General features: G+C 45.4%; 1 protein-coding gene across 6 annotated transcripts in view; it reads left to right on the forward strand.

The window, feature by feature from the left end:
* Positions 1 to 338: 338 nt before the first annotated feature.
* LOC142493013 (sodium/calcium exchanger 1) overlaps positions 339 to 21686 on the forward strand; it is a 498730-nt gene continuing 477382 nt past the window's right edge. For 4 of the 6 annotated variants that reach the window (XM_075596383.1, XM_075596384.1, XM_075596380.1 and 1 more), the window contains exon 1: positions 347 to 475. The gene's annotated coding sequence lies outside the window, so the exon portion shown is untranslated. Of the gene's footprint in view, positions 476 to 21686 lie in introns of all 6 variants that reach the window. The other 2 variants (XM_075596382.1, XM_075596386.1) reach the window with 2 other exon arrangements.

Raw genomic sequence — 21686 nt, forward strand, 5'->3', positions numbered from 1 at the left:
GTAGCAATATTCAAATAAACATTAACTGCATATAAAGAAAGACATCCTGTTTAGAAAATGGACTGTACACGGAAGCCCAACAATACAATTATGATGTTAAACTCCCCGTTCTACAGCCTTCAAGGTGAATAAGAAGATACACCTTATTAATAGTAATGTAAAAGAAATAGGTTTTGCTGCAGTTACAAAGGTGCCAACAAAGGGAGCCTTTCCTTTTTATCTCTCACGTGTTGGATGAAGCTGAAAGCTTCCAGATAGCTGCTTTTCGACAGCTTGAAGTTACAGTTGGGAACAGATCCATGTATGGAAGCAAATGCACAAAAGAACAGATAAGCTGAGATCCAGCTATGCAAACCATGTTTAGAGACACTTAAACGACAAGCATCCCAAGTCCTGGTAAACTAGGAGAAGCTTGAGGTCCTTTTTCTGCTCAGCCTTAAAGCAGAGCTGCTGGGAGTCTGGGACATTCATAGAGGTAAGCGAAAGCAAATGTATAGATGCTGTTTGAAAAATGCCAGTGATAAATCTTCTGTTTCCTGGTAACTGGGAGAAAAGCTGCATTTCTGAGACTGAAATGTAGGTGATCCACTAATGTACTTTTCTCGAGATTACTTTGGGGTGCTAAAGATAGAACACCTTGTTTGCTAGACCAGAGTAATGGGGGGCATGGGTAATACAACTAAAACCTGTTGGCTGCAGCTTTATTTTCACTGTGCAATACAGGAACGATTGCAGCTTCACTCTTCCATGGGGTAATACTGTACAAGTAAGCCTGCTGGTTGCATCTTAGCACTAAAACAGCAGCTTCGTTTGTGCTTTATTCCAAAGTAATGAGAACATAATATTAAACATATATATGTATGTATGTATGTATGTATGTATGTATGTATGTATGTATGTATACATATATATACATATATATATATATATACATATATACACACACACACACACACACACACACATATATATACACACACACCTATCTATCATTGTGAAAACATCTCACCCCTGTTCAGATTTTTTTTCATTCCACAAAGTGGTTGAATATCCAGGAGAAGCTTTTCCAATAATGTATCCGGATGTCCAGTTGGTCCTATGTGTATCGGCTTTTTCTTAGCCATTCTACTCTTTAAGTGATGTATATTGTGTTTTGCACTGTGGGCTGAGCTAGGTGGACCTCTGACAAAGTTGTAAAAGATGTTTGTTTTCTTTGGCAGCCTATCACAATCCCTTAATGTCTCCCTGTAGCACTGAGAACTGTTACATCTTTTGCAGAGATTTCTGTAAAGCTGCATGATGCAATATCAGCTAACACAAAAGAGCCTGAATGTGCTGCCAGTGTGTTCCCACACGCTTCCTTTTGGAGACTTCTCCACAAGGAAACACAGGCATTGTAACTTGCTCAGTTGTCTCTGCTTTTGTTTTGTCTACAAGATGCTTTGCCAGAGGTATGAAAAGCAATATTCCCTGCAGCTGTAAATGTATAGCCCTAAAGAGAATAATCACATCATGATAGATACATAAAACAAAAGAGTATGTTTTATTCTTTAATACTCACTCCAGAATACAACATTACAAGCTTTCATGCAGTATTGGAAAAGGCACCTGTGTTATTAAATAAAAGAATGTTCCTTCAAGGCAATGGCTTGATTTTATGTAATAAATCATGTGCTGTTTTCTGTTGGAGCGATCCAAGCAATATCTTACGTGTGTTTTTTTTTGTTCATAAATCAGTTCTGTAGTATTAATTCTATTTACTGCATTTTTTATTTTATTTTTACATGCAACTCTTAATGCCATGTTTAATGAGTTGTAATATACAGAGCTGCCTTTGATTTGTATAGCAGGTTTATGCCCACTTCCCCGGCAGTGCAAGATATTTGTAACACTTTCTTGTTTGTGATAATATGTTGCCAATATTCCCAGCAGTTTGAGCTGCAAACTGTAACAATAGATAATGTTACCTTAGTAATATAAGAATACATAGTAGCTGCTGAGTTACAATGACTGAAGGTTTGATTGAACTGAAAGGCAGCCATTTAGTGAACCCTGGCAAGCAGGATCTTTGTTGATCGATGATAGGAGAACTAATCGATCGGCAGCGAAGATAATTAATTTCAATAAAGGTAATCAGAGGCTGTATATAGTAATATATATATATATATATACTGTATATATATTTTTTTTTTTTAAGTGCCGCTTGGGTTGCCTCTTTAATAAATTTCCCCTGATGTCTTTGGGGTACAATCTCAACCGACCTTTAAAATATAAAGTAGTTGTGCTGCTTATGATTTATAAAACTGAAATCTCTTAATAAAATTGTAACTTAAAAAGTATTTGTGGTATATCCTTTAAACTGCAAATGATTGAATGGAAAATGGTAATCAGTTAGAGAGGTATTCATTTATTCAGTGTTAAATGGGACAAAAGTCCATCTTTGAGCATTACGTGCATTATCTGTCAATCGCCTTTCTTTTAGGAAGCCATTTATCAGGGTCTATTTATTTTCTGGTTACAAAATTGGGGCACAAGGCAGCAGTTATTTTTTATTTATAAAAATAAATCTCATTGAAAGCAGCCAAATGTTTTCTTTTGGTAAATCTGGGGCAGTTTTCTCCTAGTTTTGCTACCAGGCGACTTTAAAATCGGCCCCAATAAAGCAAAAATGTAAACTGATTCCAATTATACAGAGACACTACAGTCCTATCAATCAATTAAAGAGTTAAGCCGCGGGCATGGTCAGCGCTTAGCCACTCACCCGCGCTGAGGCAGCGGACTTACCCCCGCACCCTTTATGAGGGCGGCTTTAGGAGGTGCTTCCGCAGGCGTGCGGAGGCGGAGGAGATAGCTCAACTTAAGTTTTGGCGTTGAGGGGAGCGGAGGGCTGGTCACGTGAGCGGTTCGCCCAATGAGGGCGAACCAGCTCCGCGACGTCACTGGCATGCCCCCAGACACGCCCCCGGACGGTGCGTGCACTAAGGCCAGGGAAAGCACCCGCTTTCCCGCAGCCTCTGTGCGCCTCCGCACGGCTGCAGTCTCTATGGACTCAGCCTTAAGGAAACCACCCATGACTCTTTCAGTGGTTTCATAAATCTTCTGTGTTATGAGTGAGAACTGTATAGGACCTCAGTTATATTTTATATTTAGGATTACTGCAGATGGTGATGCCGTAATCAACATTTGATCATAGAAATAGACTTAAACTAGCTCTGGAGACCTACACGTTCTTTCTTACAACTATATCTAGAAAGAACTGTCTTGTAGTTCCCATATCCATTAAAAGGTATCAAAACCTTCAACAAATCAACAGATGTAGCATATTTGTTTTACTCCAGCTGTCGCATTGCAACCCGGACAGGAGAACATGTCAGCGGCAGAAGCAGCCATTGTTTTAAAACAACCGTGTGCTGGGGCTAATGTGCTATCTCACCCAGACAAGCGCGCCAGCGGGTGTAATGAGGTCTTCAACATCTGTACACTTCTCAAAGACCAAGATGACTAGTAGAACCCTGCACTATTTATTTTTATAAATAGTATGTTGGCATTATATGCCACGCCATATTGTTTGTTAAAATAAGGTTGAAATGTATGATGAGAGGACTATCTACAGAAACTTGATTGTGTCTTAATAATTTTTTTTTCTAAATGCTCTATTATATTTTGCTATCTATTCTATAATATTATAAAATCATATCCTTCCCTCTCCACCCCGGGACTATTAAAGTTACTTTTACAAATTTCCATTTATCTGTTCATGTTGCTCACACTTCATTGGGAAATCTTCTGTTGTTTTCTACGATGGAAAACATTTTAGAAACTCTTAAAACATTTTCAATATTTCAACCGATTCCTAAACTGTGCCATTTTTTAACCCTGGTACCCTTTTTTTTAATCAGTTCAGAAGTAACCCTTAATGAAAGTAGTAAATGTGATATGGTATTCATGGTATTTATTTAGTTATTTTGAATTAAACTTTAAGGGATCAAGTTATTAACCAACCAAAATGTGGTATAGAATACACTACTGCGAGTTTCATATATAACTTTAACTATACCCTTTGATAATATAGACTGCAACTGCACTGTGGGACAAGTGATTTATGGCTGTGAGGGGTCATGGTGGATTACAGATGGTATCAAAAGTTAGCCATTTTTTGGTAAGAGGTTAAAAAATTGCTTCTTGGAAAATACAAAGTATGTATTTCACCCATCCATTGTATCTCACTGGTACTTTTCTATGATGCCCTGCACAGTAACGTTATCTGCGTCACTCACCAGACCTTATTCCAATAATTAACATTACGTGTGATCTTGACTGAATGAGGTGTGCTTTTAAGTATGGTTATACCACGCAATGGTACTTGTAATGGAATGACAAAGCAGGAGAATTCGTTATTCGAACCAGTCATTTTCACAACTTCTCAAAACTTTTAATACCCATGGTCTTACATATTACTTACAAGTAGCAGTATAATGACATGGAGGTGGCAAGTAATTTAGTTTAAGCGATTCTCTTCAACATGTGGGTTGATATAAGGTAAAATTAGTCGAGAAAGTGCTAACATTGCTGTTAATACACATTTCTACATGATTTAAGGAATATACAGAATAATTATGTTGTTAATTAATTCCAATTAGCTTGATAAATACTGTAGACACAACGCTAAAATAATATGGATTTAGTCCCTTTACCATTGTAAATTTCAAATTTTCTGTCTGTCTTCAAATCATCCCCTGCTGTGTCTATTTGAGTTCTATTTAGTTCTATTTACAGTAGGTAAAACCATATTTCAAATTGTCTGTCTGTCTCCAAATCAACCCTTGAAGTGTCTTAATTCAATTCAGCTTTCACACTTGGGCAAGACAACACCCATCTTAGAAAAACCATCTGCTTTAACGTCCCTCACATGTGTTAATTAAGTTGCTTGGGCCAGGCAGGTGACTTTTTAAAAGTATATAAGCAAACACACAGCAACCTTTGCTGTTTGCAGCCATGCTTTTAAGTAGACATGTTTAAAGTAGAATGTTATTGATGAAGTTCAAAAAGAAGAGGAAAACTGGACAACACGTACTGGTTCTGATTCCTGCATGTGATCTACGCTGGAAAGGAGGATATAATCTCAGCCCTTAACTATTGCTGTGATGCCGCCTTTACTTTTTATATTTGCTGTAACCTCACTTATTTTCAAATTATGCACTTCCTTCCACCAATCTCATCATGTCTCTAACTCTATTCATATATCTCCATCTCTCCTTTCTTCCCCACTTCTCAGTTCACATGAACTCCTTTCTTACTGCTGCGACACACTTTATTCGAGCAAATACCCAGTATGTACCTGGCAGATACCTGGAATGCGCCGCTCCTCACCTCAGACAAGCCCCGTTGCGTTTGCCTTCCCAGCCATGGTTCATGCCTGGCTGACGGGCGGCTGATCTGTTAAATGATAATGATTAGGATTTAATAGGCTGCAATGCTTCGCGTGTCTACCAGATGGCATAAATTCATGAATTGTAATGCAGTATATATATATATATACTGTGCAGTATTGCAGCCAGCGGGAATAAAATGCTTCAATCCCTGCCTGGAAAATAACGCAATGCACTCGGGCAGAAAACAGTCACAAACCTCAATACACCCGGGTATACCCGAATTCGTGGGACTAGCCGAGCTCGAATAAAGTGTGTCGCCAGTGTACCTGCACCCTCTGACACCCTGCACTAAAACACACCCCTACAAATCTTCCTCACACATTCTCTTTCTATTCATGCTTCTCCTCCTTGATTCTGGGGCTATCTCTCCCAATCCTGGTCCCTGCCTTATTTCTACATGCTCTCGTCCTCGCCTCCCACATGCAACTTCTACTCCTTCTGGTGTCAACCCCTCTAACCTCATACCCATCCCCTGCCACCCTCCCTCCTCTCTCCCATTCTCCGGTGCCCTTTGCAATGCTCGCTCCCTTTCTAACAAGTTCCTCTCTGTGCATGACGTCTTTCTCTCTCACTCTTTGCTCCTATTTTCTATAACTGAGACCTGGCTCACTCAGTCTGACTTTGCTCTGGAAGCTGCCCTCTCTTATTGTGGCCTTTCCTTCTCCCACGCTCCGCGCACTGATGGCAGGGGTGGAGGCATGGGGCTCCTGCTCTCCTCTCTCTGCCGTTACTGAACCATTCCTATTCCCCCCTCTCTTGCTTTTCCCTCCTTTGAGGTTCACACAGTCTAGATCTTCTCTCCTCTCCCTGTCCACGTGGTGGTCATCTGTCGCCCATCCACCTGTACTCATCCCCCTTCTGCCTTTCTCTCTCACTTTGAATCCTGGCTTGCTTTCTTTCTCTCCTCAGACTCCCCTGTTCTTCTCCTTGGGGACTTCAACTGCCACATTGATGACCCCCCTATTCCTTTGGCCTCTCGCTTTCTCTCTCTAACCTCTTCTATTGGCCTTCAACAGTGGACTGCAGCCAGCACCCACAAGGATGGCCACTACCTGGACCTGATTTTCACTAAAAACTTTTCTCTCACTGATTTCTCCATTTCTCCTTTTCCTTTTTATGACCATCACCTCATCTCATTTTCTCTCTCTCGCTTCTCCCCCTCTCCATCTCCACCTAGCCCTCATTTTTGCACAAACCTGCGCTCTATTAACCTACCAGCTTTTTATTCCACTTTACACTCCTCCCTCTTCTTTGTCAGTTCTGCTTCAGTCCCTGAGAACCTAGTCAGGAACTACAACTTTGCCCTATCCTCCTCTCTTGATCTACATGCCCCGCTTTCTCTCTGCCGTCCTCACCCTTCTAACCCCAGACCCTGGCTAAATTCACACACGCGCATGCTGCGTTCCTCCACTCGCTCCTCTGAACGCCTCTGGAGGAAATCTCATACGCTCGCAGACTTCCTTCACTACAAATTTATGCTGTCCTGTTTCAACTCTGCCCTCTCTCAGGCTAAACAAACCTACTTTTCATCACTAATCAACACGCACAAGTCTAACCCACGCCGACTGTTTTCTGTCTTTGACTCTACTCAGACCACCCTCGACTGCCTCCTCTTCTTCCTTCATCTCACCTCAGGACTTTGCTGACTTTTTTTTTTTTTTTTTTTTTCCAAAATTTTTTATTAGGCATTTAGATAATTCACAGTATGCATGAAACAAACGATAATACAGCCTAATACAGATTTTCTCCTTTTGTTGGTTAGAGAAACCGGAAATAAAAGAGGAAAGCTCACCGCTCCCCTGACCCTCCAGGGGCTATGTGGGGAGCGCGAGTATGGAAACAGAGAGTAAGAGTGGGAATAGGAAGGGGAGGGTGGGAGGGGGTGGGGGGGATACCCATTGCTTCCCGTGTCCTCAGTCTATTTTCATTGGTGCCCCTGACCTGGTTTTCCTTTCTCTCTCTCTCTTTTTTTTTTTCCATATGTGGATTAGTGGCGTAGAGGTGCCATATGGGATAGCCACGGATCCCATGTTTTGTTAAAGGAGTCAGTGGATCTTTTCAAGAAGGCAGATAGTTTCTCCATATTCATCACCTCTTGCACCCTATTTTTTACCGTTTGTTTTGAGGGGGGAGACACCTTCTTCCAGGCGGCTGCCACCGCACATCTAGCCGCTGTAAGAATTAAGGAGATTAATTTACTTGTTGGTCGGTCCAAATTTTCTAAGGGCCTGGCCAACAGGTAGGTCAACGGGTCAATAGGGATTTTGAGGTCTGTGACCTCCTCTATTAATTTTTGTATTGTTCCCCAATATTTTTGAATTTCCGGACATGTCCACCAAATATGGGCCATGTCCCCCTTCTGACCGCAACCTCTCCAGCATAAATCGGACGCCTGGGGGTAAATTTGATTTATTCTAACTGGGGTAAGATACCAGCGAAACAGTATTTTATATATGTTTTCTTTGATTGTGGTACATATGGAAGTTCCTGAGGCATTTTCCCAAATTCTTTCCCAATCCTCTCGGTCTATAACTATTTCCAATTCTGCTGCCCAATGCAGCATATAGTCATGTGTAGGGGCTTCTATGGCCCTTTCCAATTCACCGTAGATTTGTGTTATAAGACCTTTCTGGTGGCCTGTTTCTCTACAGAGCCGCTCGAAACTGGTGAGAGGGGGAAATTTCAACGTTGGGGATAAAGTTTGAATAAAATGCCGAATTTGTAGATACTTGAAGACATCCAATCTTGCTATTTCATATTTGGTTTTTAGGCGTTGATAACTCAGGAACTCCTCAAAGCTCAGGAGGTCAGCAACCGCTCTAATATTTTTTGTTTTAAATTGGTCCCATTGTCTGGGCTCACAGCCAGGGGGGAATTTCGGATTTTTATAAATTGGTATGAGTTGGGATTGAGGTGTGGTGAGCTTAAATTTAAATTTGCATTTTGTCCAAATCTCCCATGTGTGTCTCATTGGGCCTAACTTAAATTTACTGTTCTGCATGTCTTCCCTGCTCAGGGACCAAAGGCAAGCCGGCAGTGAAGGCGTCCCGGCATAGTATGATTCTATATCTAGCCAACAGTATTGGTTTGGGTTGGCGTTCCAGACTACTACCTGTCGCAATTGGGCGGCTTGGTAGTATTTTGTGATGTCTGGAACACCAAGTCCTCCTCTCCCCCTTGATGCCAAAAGAACTGTCCTGGTGATTCTGGGTTTCTTACCCTGCCAAATAAAGTGGAAGATTAGTTTTTGAATGTTCTTTAATTCTGAGCCAGGGATGTGGACCGGGAGAGTCTGAAAATAATATAATAATCTAGGGAGTATGTTCATTTTAACTGATATCATCCTCCCGATCCATGATATCTGATATCCTCCCCATTTCTCTAGATCTTGTTTGATTTTCCGGAACAGAGTCGGATAATTTTGTTGATATAGGGATTGGTAGTTCCTCGTTATCTTTACTCCCAAATATTTGATACTCGAGGAGCTCCAATGATAGTTAAAGTTTAGTTTGAGGAGTTTCACCTCTGGCTCTGGCAGGCTTAAATTTAGTGCTTCCGATTTGTCATTATTGATTTTATAACCTGAGATATCTCCAAAGTCCCGGAGCTCTTTTTGGAGGTTAGGTAGGGATGTTTGGGGTTGTGTAAGGGTTAGGATGACATCATCTGCGAATAGCGATATTTTGTGCTGCCTGTGTCCAATTTCTATTCCTTTGATGTCTCTATTGGCTCTAATTGCAGATGCTAGGGGTTCTATGGTTAATGCAAAGAGGAGAGGAGATAGGGGGCATCCCTGTCGAGTTCCATTAGTGATCTCAAATCTCTGGTTACTGCCCCCTGGTAGTTTTACTGTTGCAGACGGGTTTTGATATAATCTACGGACTCCTTCTAGGTATGCGTCTTTGAATCCGAATTTACACATAGCTTGGTCCATGAATAGCCAGTCTATTCTATCGAACGCCTTCTCTGCATCTAGGCTTAGGAGTAGTGCTTTGGTCTCTGTGAGATGGACATGTTCGATAATGTCTATTATCTTCCGAGTATTGTCCGAGGCCTGTCTGCCTGCTACGAATCCTACTTGATCACTATCTATTAATCTCGGTAAGATGGGGTTTAATCTATTTGCGAGTATTTTGCTATATAGCTTGAGATCACAATTGAGCAGGGAGATTGGATGATAGCTTCCACATTGCATCGGGTCCCTGCCTTCTTTATGTATAATGGCCAGGGTGGCCAGGGACATTGACGTGGGGATTTGATTTCCTTCCATGAAATCGTTAAATATCTTTAGAAGATGCGTGGATAGTACTGGCAAGAATCTCTTATAGTAGACATTAGTGAACCCGTCGGGGCCAGGAGACTTAGTAATTTTTAGTGATTTGACCGCCTCTTCCAGTTCCTCTTTTGAGATCTCAGCGTTGAGGACTGTGTTTTCCTCCTCCGTTAGTGTGGGGAGCTTACATTTATCTAAATATTGCGCTATTAATTCGGATGCTATTGATTCAGGCCGGCCATTTTTTGATCTTAGATTATACAGTTCGGTATAAAATTTTGTAAATTCAGCTGCTATTTTGCTATCACTATGTTGTATTTCACCAGACCTACTCTTGATTGCCGTGATTTGGGACCGTTTATGTACCCCTCTTAATTTAGTCGCCAAAAGTCTGTCTGCCTTGTTCCCCTTGTCATAATATTGTTGATTAGTCCATTTGAGGGCCTTCTCAACATCCTCCAGCTGGATTTGTCTAAGTTTTACTCTGGCTGTTGTCAATGTTTTATATATTTTTTTTGAGGGGTTGGTTTTATGAGATTGTTCTATTATTTTGATATTATCCGTAAGCTCCTTTATTAATTTTTGGCGGGCTTTTTTCCTGTGGGATGCGATAGAAATGAATTTCCCTCTAATGGTTGCCTTATGGGCCTCCCACAGGATTGCTGGTGAGGAGACGGATCCTGAGTTAAAAAAAAAATAGTCCCGAATAGCGGCTCTGATCTCTCTTTCTATCTCAGGATGATTGAGTAATGAATCATTTAGTCTCCATGAGTAATTTATTGTTTTTTCAAAGGGGGTCGTCAAGGTTAAGGTAATCGGGGCATGATCAGACCATGTGATTGGTCCTATGTCGGAGTCGGATGTCGCCGCCACCACATTTTTTGTGGCCAAAAAGTGATCTATTCGAGAGTAGGTCTGGTGAGGTGCTGAGTAAAAAGTATAGTCTCTCTGGCCCTGATGTTGGGCCCTCCATATGTCCACCAGTGAGAACTCGCTTAAGATTCCCCTAAACCTTTTCCCTATGATCTGGGAGGGGGTTGTGCGGGGGGGACCCATTGTGGTTGATCTGTCCTCGGTAGGGTTAAGGACCATGTTTAGGTCTCCTCCCACTATCATCGATGACAGATATCCCGGGTCTATGCCCTCGAGAACTTTCTTTAGGAATTCTGTTTGGTTCTCGTTCGGGGCATATACATTGACCAGAGCGATTGCTGAGCCCGCTAAGGAGCCATATACCACTAGAAATCTACCCTCTGGGTCCGCCGTTGTTTTGATATGATTAAATGGGGTGCCCTGTCTGATCAGGACAGCTACACCCCTCTTTTTACTAGTAAACGATGCGCAAAAACACATTGGGAACACTTTTTTGAATAAATTTGGGGGGTCTTGTGATGTGAAATGGGTCTCCTGTAGGAATATGATGTCTCCCCCTGATCTTTTCATATCTTGAAGTGCTACTCTCCTTTTTCGGTTATTTTGGAGCCCTTTTACGTTGAGTGAGGTTAATTTAATTGTGGCTTGGCTAGCCATTTGGGTTCTTTTTTTTTTTTGGATAATACCATAAGGCCTTCTCTTTCCCACTTGAGAGGCCATGATCCAGTAACTCTGAGTCTGGTTTAAATTTCTGAAGGTATAGAGGTTGGTGTTTTTTTTTGGTTAGAATAGATATCTTAAGCTGAGGAAGGGGGGCGTGGGAAGGGGTAGGTGGGGGTGGGGCGGAGATCTGCTGGGACAGGGTCAACAGATAGAGATAGGTTGTAACAAGGCCCACAAAAGGCCTTAACATATTTTCACCAGCCTTAAGAACGGCCGGCATTTGGACCAGGTGGGTCCCTTGGGGGTGATTCCGGGTTCGTCAACCGCTGGAGGTCAGAGGAGTCCAGACCCTCTATAGAATTTACTTAACCCATTTAGTATAGACCCCCAGTCCATGTGTGTGGGGAAGCAAAGAAGGCATAGGAACATTTCAAGTAATTCAAACATTTCACATCTCAAAAAGACAACCATATTGTAACTATGCGTTGTGAGAGTGGAGTAACCTCTTAAATATCTAACTAAAACAATTTCCGTTTTCTTTTGTATGCTCGCTTCCCTTGGGTGGGAGGGATAGGGGGAGGAGGGGAGGGGAGAGGGGGAGAGGGGAGGGGGGGGTGGAGGAGGGGGTAAGGAGGAGGGGAGGGAGAGGGGGGGAGGGGGGGAGGGGGAGGAGGGGGAGGGGAGGAGGGGGGGGAGGGGGGGAAGGGGGGAGGGGGGAGGAAGGGGGGGGAGGGGGGGAAGAAGGAGGGGGAAGGGGGGGAGGGGGGAAAGGGGAAAGGGGGGGGGGGAGGGGGGGGAGGGGGGGAGGGGGGGGGAAGGAAGGGGGGAAGGGGGGAAGGGAGGGGGGAGGGGGGGGAAGGGAGGGGGGAGGGGAGGGGAAGGGGGGGAGGGGAGAGGGGGGGGAGGGGAGAGGGGGGGAGGGGGAGGAGGGTCTAGGTGCAATTAAAACATTTCAAATATTTCACTTCACATTTTTGTGTAACATAACTCTTATACAACTCTGTGCAGAAAACATATTTTATACAATTCTGTGACCATACAAGATAAGTTCGGCTTTCTTTCGTATGTTTGTTTTCCCCCTTAGTGTTTTTCCCTCTTATTTATCTTTGCGTTTATGTGAGGTACTAGGTAGGCTTGTTAGCAGGGGTAAGAGGGGAGGGGCCTAGGTGCGGCTCAAGCATTTCACATTTCTGTATAGCACAACTATTATGTAACTCTACACAGGGAGTATAGGGAGGGGAGGGGGGGGGAGGGAGAGAGGGGAGGGAGAGAGGGGAGGGGGGGGAGGGAGGGGGGAGGGAGGGGGGGGAGGGGGGGGAAGGGGGGAGGGAGGGGGGGGGAAGGGGGGGAGGGAGGGGGGGGGAGGGGGGGGAAGGGGGGGAGGGAGGGGGGGGGGAAGGGGGGGAGGGAGGGGGGGGAGGGGGGGGGAAGGGGGGGAGGGGGGGGAAGGGGGGGAGGGAGGGGGTCTAGGTGCAATTAAAACATTTCAAATATTTCACTTCACATTTTTGTGTAACATAACTCTTATACAACTCTGTGCAGAAAACATATTTTATACAATTCTGTGACCATACAAGATAAGTTCGGCTTTCTTTCGTATGTTTGTTTTCCCCCTTAGTGTTTTTCCCTCTTATTTATCTTTGCGTTTATGTGAGGTACTAGGTAGGCTTGTTAGCAGGGGTAAGAGGGGAGGGGCCTAGGTGCGGCTCAAGCATTTCACATTTCTGTATAGCACAACTATTATGTAACTCTACACAGGGAGTATAGGGAGGGGAGGGGGGGGGGGAGGGAAAGAGGGGAGGGAGAGAGGGGAGGGGGGGGGGGGTAGGAGGTGGGCCTGGTTGCAGTTCAAACATTTCAGACATCTCCCATTTCTGTATAACACAGCTATTATGTAACTCTGCGCTAAAGATATATTGTGAATCGTTTTGTGACTAAATAAGATTAATACAACTTTATTTTATATATTCGTTTCCTCTTAGTATGTTTCTCCCATTGTTTTTGTGCTTAAGTAGGGTGCTAGGTGGGTTTGCTAGTAAGGGTGGGGAGGGGGGGGTGGAAGAGAAGGGGAGATGAGGGGGGGGGTGGGGGGAATAGGGGGGAGAGGGAGGGGGAGAAAAAAGGGGGGGGAGGAGGGGGGGAAAAGAGGGGGGGGGGGACGTGGGACATGTGAGTGTGTGGGGGGAAGGGTGGAAGAGGGGGGGGTATGCATGAGGAAGGGGGGAAGGGGGAGGGGGGGCGATTGCGTGTCTGGGTTACAGGGGGGGGGGGAAGGATAGAGGGGAAGCAAGGTGTTAATTGAGATATAACAGTTATATTATTTTAATCTACTCACGACCTCCGGATCATCACTATTAACTTATGATTTTAAGTTCTTTGATTCAGTCTGGGTGGCCCGTCTTCCTGGTATCCTAGCCGCCCCTAGTCCCACAGACTGGGGAGTCCTCCGTGGCAACGGGGTCCATGGATCGTTGGCGGAAAGGCTGGATGCCGACACCGACCCCCCCCCCCCCCCCCTCCCCCCAATCCAGAGCTCCGCTCCACGGGACCGGAGAAACCAGCAAAAGGAGGGGGAGGGGAGATCATATTTAAAGCGGGACCGAAAAGCCGGAGATTGAGGCTGGTGGGGGCAAAACCGGGATCTAAATTCCTCTTATGCTCCGGAGTTAGAAGATCAGCGATCCTGCTGCTCCGGGTTGAGTCAGTCGGTTTCCCGGTCTTACCGTCGGCGGACGGGATCCTCTTCGGAGTCATCGCAGGAGTAGGCGACTCGTGAACCAACTTGGAGGGCGGTGTTCTGTGTCAGCTCATCCTAAAAGTTGGCGGCTTACTTCTTGGTGCTGTTCTGGTCTGGTAAGATGATTTTAACGATGAGCAGAGGCGTCCCCCCTCCTCGAAGTCTCCTCAGAGCCATCTCGAGAACAGGCGCCTCGTGACTTCACTTTGGGAGTGGAGGTTGGCGCCGGATTACCATGGGGGTCCGCAGCCCACGCTCCAGTGCGGCCCCGGACCAACAAGGTAAATGGGGGCACTCTTCCCTCTCCGGGTCTGTCCGGGGGGATTTATCTGAGTGCCGCGGCGGTTGTCATTTTTCTCTAGGGTGTTGGGCCGCAATTCTCTCCGATGTTCGGGGGGGGTCTCCTGATGTATTTTCAGCGGTAGGATTGGTCGTTATCCACGTTTGAGGTGGAGTTAGGCCTAATGCTTTTGCGAAGGGGGCCATGTCCACGGGGGTATTTCATGGACAGGAACTTTCCATTCCTGTTAACTGTGAGTTTGAAAGGGAATCCCCATCTGTATTGGATTCCTTTCTCGCGGAGTAGGTTGGTTAAAGGTTTTAATTCACGTCTGCGGTCTCTCGTTGCCTTTGACAAGTCGTTATAGACTTGGAGAGTTTCATTTTGAAAGGTTATTTCCCCAGGTCCCGGCAGGCCGCAATTATTTTTTCTTTTGATGTGTATTTATGCATCTTTATTATAATGTCCCTACGCCGCCTCGGGTCGTCTGATTTAGGTCCTAGGGCACGATGAGCCCTATCCATTTCGAGCTCTTTCTCCTCCAGCTCCCCGCATACTAGGTTAAAGAGCTCCATGAGGTATGGTCGGAGTTGATCCTGTGCGACCGACTCCGGTACGTTCCGGACGCGGATGTTTTGGCGCCGGTCACGATTTTCTTGCTCCTCCATAGCTTCTTTAAGGAGGGTGATCTCTTCTCCTAGACGGCCTATCTCTTCCTCCGCTTCACTCTGTCTTTGTTGAGACTCAGTGAGTTTTTTCTCCAGGGTAGTTGTTTTCTCTGTCAGCCCTGAGATTTCCTTCCTTATGTCGCTCACTGCGGTTCTGAGCTCAGTCTGAAAGGAGGATTGGAGCGTCGTTGCCATAGCCCCCAGAAGTTCTTCCAAGTATGCCCTGGTTATGGGTTGATCAGGGCTTGCTGGGGTGCGATCTTTTGGCTGGGTTTTTTTCCCTGAAAGCGCCATGGCGCCATGCGGTCCGCCGCCATCTTGAGGCTCCATCGTGCTGTCCCTGGCCCGTTGCGACGGAGAAAAGTATTTGGCAACTCCCTGATTGCTCGCTTTTTTGGTTTTTGACATCGCCTAGTTCTAGCTATCCGGGGGTGTAAGTGTTACCCGGCAATTTTGGGGAAAAATGTGGGTTTTTGCGTCTTTTAATGTGCGGGTCTATGGAGCTCCTCTTCTACCCGTCCATACCGGGTGACGTCTCCGGAAGTCCCCCCATTAGGTTTTATTTTAAATCATGCATGTCCCCTTTAATTATGGGGGGGGGGGGGGGTGGGCTGTGTACATTTGTTAAAGCCCTCTCCTCTGTAGGCTCTTTGTGCACTTCTGCAAAAGTGCTCTTTCCCCAGGGGATGTCACTTCTGGGTCTTCCCAATCTCCTGGAGTCCCTGGTCTGTGGTTTTTGGGGAGTGGGGTGGAGGGGGCCGGGGTAGTCCGCACACTCCGCAGGCACTTCTGCAGAGTGCCGGGTCAAAATGGCCGCCCCCGCTCCTCTCAGCTCCCTGCTGCAGCCCCACCAACCTCCAGTCGCACACTTGCAGCCGCGCGGGGACCAACGGCAGACAGCCTCTCGTCCCGCTTCTTACCCGGCAACCCACGCACTGTGGGGTCAAGGAGGAGCGCCGCTCTCAGCCGCGTCCGGGCCGTCCCCTGGGGAAAATGGCTGCTGCACCGCGTCTCCCGGCTCCTACGTGCTCTCCGCCGGCTGGTTGGTGTTTTTTTTAAAAATATTTTATTATTTATTTAATAGCTCCGCCGCCCGCGCCTTCCGCTGATATGTTTGTGGGTAATTCCCTGTGGGTTTGCAGGGGAAAGGCTGCTTTACGGGGCTTTGGGGCCCGGAGCTCTTGAGCTGCACGTCTTCTCGGCTCTGCAGTTGGCCACGCCCCTCCGACTTTGCTGACTTTTTTAAGGAAAAGGTGTAATCCATACGTCAGAACATCCCATCTGTTGCCTCATCCCATCCCACACTGCTTCCCAATTCTCCTCCTGCCTTTCTTGACTCTTTTTCCGCTGTCTCGGAGGTGGATGTGTCACTGCTGATCTCCTCTTCTCCCTCTACCACCTGCCCTCTTTATCCCATTCCCTCCCATCTTCTAAAACCGCTTGCTCCTTCTATAATCCCTACGCTCACACAGATTTTTAACTCTTCCCTCTACTCTGGTACCTTTCCATCCTCCTTCAAGCATGCAACCGTTATACCATTACTCAAAAACAGCAAGCTTGACCCTACCTTTCTTCTAACTATTGACCTGTCTCCCTTCTGCCTTTTGCCTCCAAACTCCTTGAACGTCTTGTATTCTCTCGATTGCTACACTTTCTCAACACTTATTCTCTTCTAGACTCTCTATAATCTGGCTTCCGCACTGCTCACTCGACTGAAACAGCCCTCACTAAAATATCTGATGACCTCCATGCTGCCAAAGACAGAGGTCATTACACTCTGCTCATATTACTCAACCTCTCTGCAGCATTTAACACCGTGGACCACCCTCTTCTCCTTCACATTCTCCATACTCTTGGTGTTCGGAACAAAGCTCATGTTCGGATCTCCTCTTACCTCTCCCATCGTACTTTCAGCATCCCTTTTGCTAACACCTTCTCCTCCTCTATTGATCTCTCTTTGGGGGTACCCCAGGGCTCTGTCTTGGGACCCCTTCTCTTTTCTCTTTACACACTCTCTCTAGGTGACCTAATCACATTTTTGGGGTTTAAATATCACCTCTAAGCTGATGACACACAAATTTACCTTTCAACCCCTGACCTTACACCTGCTCTACAGACCAAAGTTTCTGAATGTCTCTCTGGAATATCATCCTGGATGGCAATCCACCGACTGAAACTTAACATGGCAAACAGAACTCCTTATACTTTCTCCCAAACCTGGCCCTACTACCTCCTTCCACATTACTGTTGGAAATACAATCATTCACCCAGTAGCCCAAGCATGCTGCCTAGGGGTCACACTCGACTCCTCTCTCACATTCGCCCCTCACATTCAAAACATATCTAAAACTTGTCGCTTTTTCCTATGCAATATTACAAAGATACGCCCTTTCCTCTGTTGCTCGACTGCTAAAACTTTGACTCAGGCCCTCATTCTCTCCCGCCTCGATTACTGTAACCTCCTTCTGTCCGGCCTTCCTGCCTCTCAGCTGTCTCCCCTACAATCTATCCTAAACGCTGCTGCCAAAATCACTCTACTATTTCCGAAATCTGTCTCAGCGTCTCCCCTGCTGAAATCCCTCTCATGGCTTCCTATCAAATCCTGCATCTCGCACTCAATTCACCTCCTCACTTTTAAAGCTTTACACTCTTCTGCTCCTACTTACATCTCAGTCCTAATTTCTCGCTATGCACCATCCCAACTCTTGCGTTCTGCTCCAGGATGTCTTCTCTCTTCCCCCTTTGTATCTAAAGCCCTCTTCCACCTCAAACCTTTCTCACTGTCTGCCCCGCACCTCTGGAATGCCCTTCTCCTCAATACCCAACTAGCACCCTCTCTATCCACCTTTAAGACCCACCTTAAGACACACTTGCTTAAAGAAGCATATGAGTAGCACCTTGGCTAATACTATACACGATTCATAAAGCTTGGCCCCCTGCAGATGCACTTACTAGAAAGCACTCCTACAGTGTCTGTACGTTCTCCCCGCCAATTAGATTGTAAGCTCCCCAGAGCAGGGACTCCTCTTCCGAAATGTTACTTTTATGTCTGAAGCACTTATTCCCATGTTCTGTTATTTGTATTATTTGTTATTTATATGATTGTCACGTGTAGTACTAATGTGAAGCGCTATGTACACTAATGGCGCGATATAAATAAAGACATACATACATACCTACATTGTAGGTTTATTTATATATAAATACATATTCCCCATACAGTACATAGTTGTCTGCTTTTTTTTCCCCTTCACACACTGCTTCTATCTTCAAGGAACTTATTTAATATGCAGTGAAGCCACTTCTCTGTGCTGGAGAAGACTTTAGTCCCATTCATTTGAATAGCACTGCTCTTCTCTATTACACGGAAGACGGCTTCACAGGATACAGTATTGAATAGCAGCTTAAATCTTGTTCTGCGTATGGATATTTCTATCTCTCTACTTCTTGTTCTCTAATAAGGACAAAATATAATTTCATGAAAAATATTTCACTATAAAAATATTTGACCTGCCCATATTACTGTGAATTGGTTTCATGTAATTATACAGGTTGCTAGAAGTTACACATGTTATCGTGATAAATGTACCTATTCCTACTTTTTCTGTGGGGACATACTGTATACAATACAACATGTTCTGTGCTACAAAAACTTATCAAAGATGATTTACTTACTAATTATCTATTTGCTTTCGAAATCCTTGTTTCATACATTGCGTGTTATTTACTAATGTCTTCCAGCTGCAAAAATGGGGGAAAACTGTACCAAGAAATTTCACCTGTTACCAAAGGAAAAATCCCAATGCCTTTTAATTGGATTTCTTTCCTTTAACGATCATAAATTGTTAATCTTCCCAGAGTATTGTCTCAAATCTAAGATGTTAATGGTATGCATATAGCAGCCCAGCTGTAAAGTGCATATCATAAAACAAAGCTTGCTTTATCAGCACCATTTAAACACAGAATATTTCACTAACATATATAGAAACCACATTTTGTTGTCACTGTTCTCTCTTTTCACTAAGCAGTGCTACTGAACTTAGCAATGGGCAGTAAGGGTGCCTTTCAGTGCAGAAGGTGTATTATGGAGTAGCACCATTTAGTAAATATGACCATATATCTCAAAGCTACATGTAATAATGCATTGGTGCTCACAATGGCAGCTTTCCTTTATAAAGGGATACAAGCTGTTAAATCTTATGGCTTCCCTGGAACTAAAATGTCTATGTTCCACCAGAACAAATGAGGGTGGACTGCAAAACCCAAGTGCCACAGACCGATAGATGTAGTTAACGTTATTACACCTGTTGACGCAACATTCTGCATCAAAGCTGACTCGTCATTTAATGTAAGATTTGACGCAACCCTATTGAGGGAAATGATGAAGCACGGGAAGTGACATGCCGCCAGTCGTCATTTAACGCCTTTCTTTACAATATTAACATGCTAATTGGTGCAATAACGTTGGTTTCATCCGTAAGTTCAGACATCACGACCGTGTGATCACTTGTGTAGCGATCACATAGTAGCAACCCTGGTGTTGCGACTGAAGAGTAAGTCCTCCTCCATATTCAAAGCTCACAGAGAGCCGTAGCTGCAGGCTCTCTAAGAAATGCGCCAAACAGTGATGATGTCCGCAAAACAACACAAAGGCCACCAGTTTTCCAGTCTTTGTGACCTCCAGCGCATTTCTCTGTCACCCTAAAGCAGGCATGCACAACTCGTAAAGCGAGAAGGGCCGAACTGCTCCAAGGAAAAAAAAATTGGGCCGCACGGGTAAAGTCATCATCATCATCATCATCATCATCTCTCCTCTAGCACCTCTCATCATCATCATCATCCTCATATATCTCCTTCAGCACCCCTCATCCTCATATCTCCCCCAGAACCCCTCACTATCAACCTTTGCGATACTCCCCATCTATCTCTCATACCTCCATCTCTCCCCCTCACCCACACACATAATACTCCCTCTCCACATCAAACACACAATACCCCCCTGCACACCACACACATCTCACTCCCCCTGCACCAACCACACATCCTTCTCCCCCCCCCTGCACCTCACATCACTCTCCCCCCTGTACCTCACATCACTCTCCCCCCTGCACCTAACATCACTCTCCCCCCCTGCACCTCACATCACTCTCCCCCCTGCACCTCACATCACTTTCCTCCCCTGCACCTCACATCACTCTCCCCCCCTGCACCTCATATCACTCTCCCCCCCTGCACCTCACTTCACTCTCCCCCCTGCACCTCACATCATTCTCCCCCCTTGCACCTCCAATCACCCCCCCGCACCTGCAATCACCCCCCGCACTTCCAACCACCCTTCCCTGCACCTCCAATGACCCCCCTGCACCTCCAATGACCCCCATGCACCTCCAATCACCCCCCCTGCACCTCCAATCACCACCCCTAAACCTCCAATCACCCCATGCACCTCCAATCACCCCCCCTGCACCTCCAATCACCCCCCCCTGCACCTCCAATCACCCCCCTGCACCTCCAATCACCCCCCTGCACCTCCAATCACCCCTGCACCTCACCCCCTGCACCTCACATCACCCCTCCTGCACATCACCTCCCCCCTCCTGCACATCACCTCCCCTGCACCTCACTCCCCTGCACCTCACCTCAATGCACCTCACCTCACCCTCCTGCACCACACCTCAATGCACCTCACCTCAATGCACCTCACCTCACCCCCCTGCACCTCACCTCAATGCATCTCACATCACCCTGCACATATCCACATTGGGATCAGGGGGGGAGCGGCCGCAGAAGAGCTCAGCTGGCTTTGACTTCCCCCTCTGTCCCACGTTGCGAGCAGGGGGTGGGGGGGAAGGAGCAGGGAGTGGGAGCAGGCCCTGCGCATGCGTGCCGGGACCGCAAAGAATTGCCGCCTTTTTTTTTTTTTTAAGTGTTTTTTTTTTTTTAATCTCATTGCGGGCCGCACAGAGGCCAGGCGGGCCGCATGCGGCCCGCGGGCCATGTTTTGTGCAGGCCTGCTAAAGGTTAAATGATTATAGTTATCCAAAATCTTTTAGCACCCCTATTACTTCAAAGGGTCTTATTCAATATGGTCTGAAGTTGCGATGTAATGTAGCAGTTAACATTTTGTTTATTGAAACGAAATGTATTCAACAAGGAAAAGACTACTTGATGCTGAAAGTATGTAATGAAAGTCAAGTGTCATTAGTACAAATGGAAATAAAAGAGTATGCTGCACACCACAATGAAAAAAATATACATACAGTCTACCGGTGCTACTGGTTCAAGGAGTACCTATCAGAGTAATTCCAGGGCAATACTAGGCCTAGTCACTTGAGAAAGACCTATTTAGGTCGAAACATTGCGTGGCACAAATAAATTAGCATTATAATCTAAACCTTAGAGCGTTGGATCCTTCTTTTCCTGATTAGTACAAATGGCACATGGTTCATGCAGCAAGAATGACACAGTCATTGCTGATCTTTGCATGAATAAAACATGTAGAATCAAGGAAATTTGAAAATATGAGATGGCGTCACTATATAATAAAAAGTATGGTTTATTTAAAAAATCTATTGTGTGTATAAACCAACTCCTTTTAAATCTGCTTAATCCTGTAATGAAAAAAAATTACTTTTTTAAATTCTTGCAAATGTGGTGTTTGGCTGGAAGAAAATTCCACCAGCAATCACCAGAGCCGTCAAATAGCTATTTCTCTCTGAATGTGCTAGATCCCATGTCCACAAGCCACTGCCTAATTAAT

Source organism: Ascaphus truei, chromosome 4 (genome assembly GCF_040206685.1).
Source record: "Ascaphus truei isolate aAscTru1 chromosome 4, aAscTru1.hap1, whole genome shotgun sequence".
Classification (NCBI taxonomy): domain Eukaryota; kingdom Metazoa; phylum Chordata; class Amphibia; order Anura; family Ascaphidae; genus Ascaphus; species Ascaphus truei.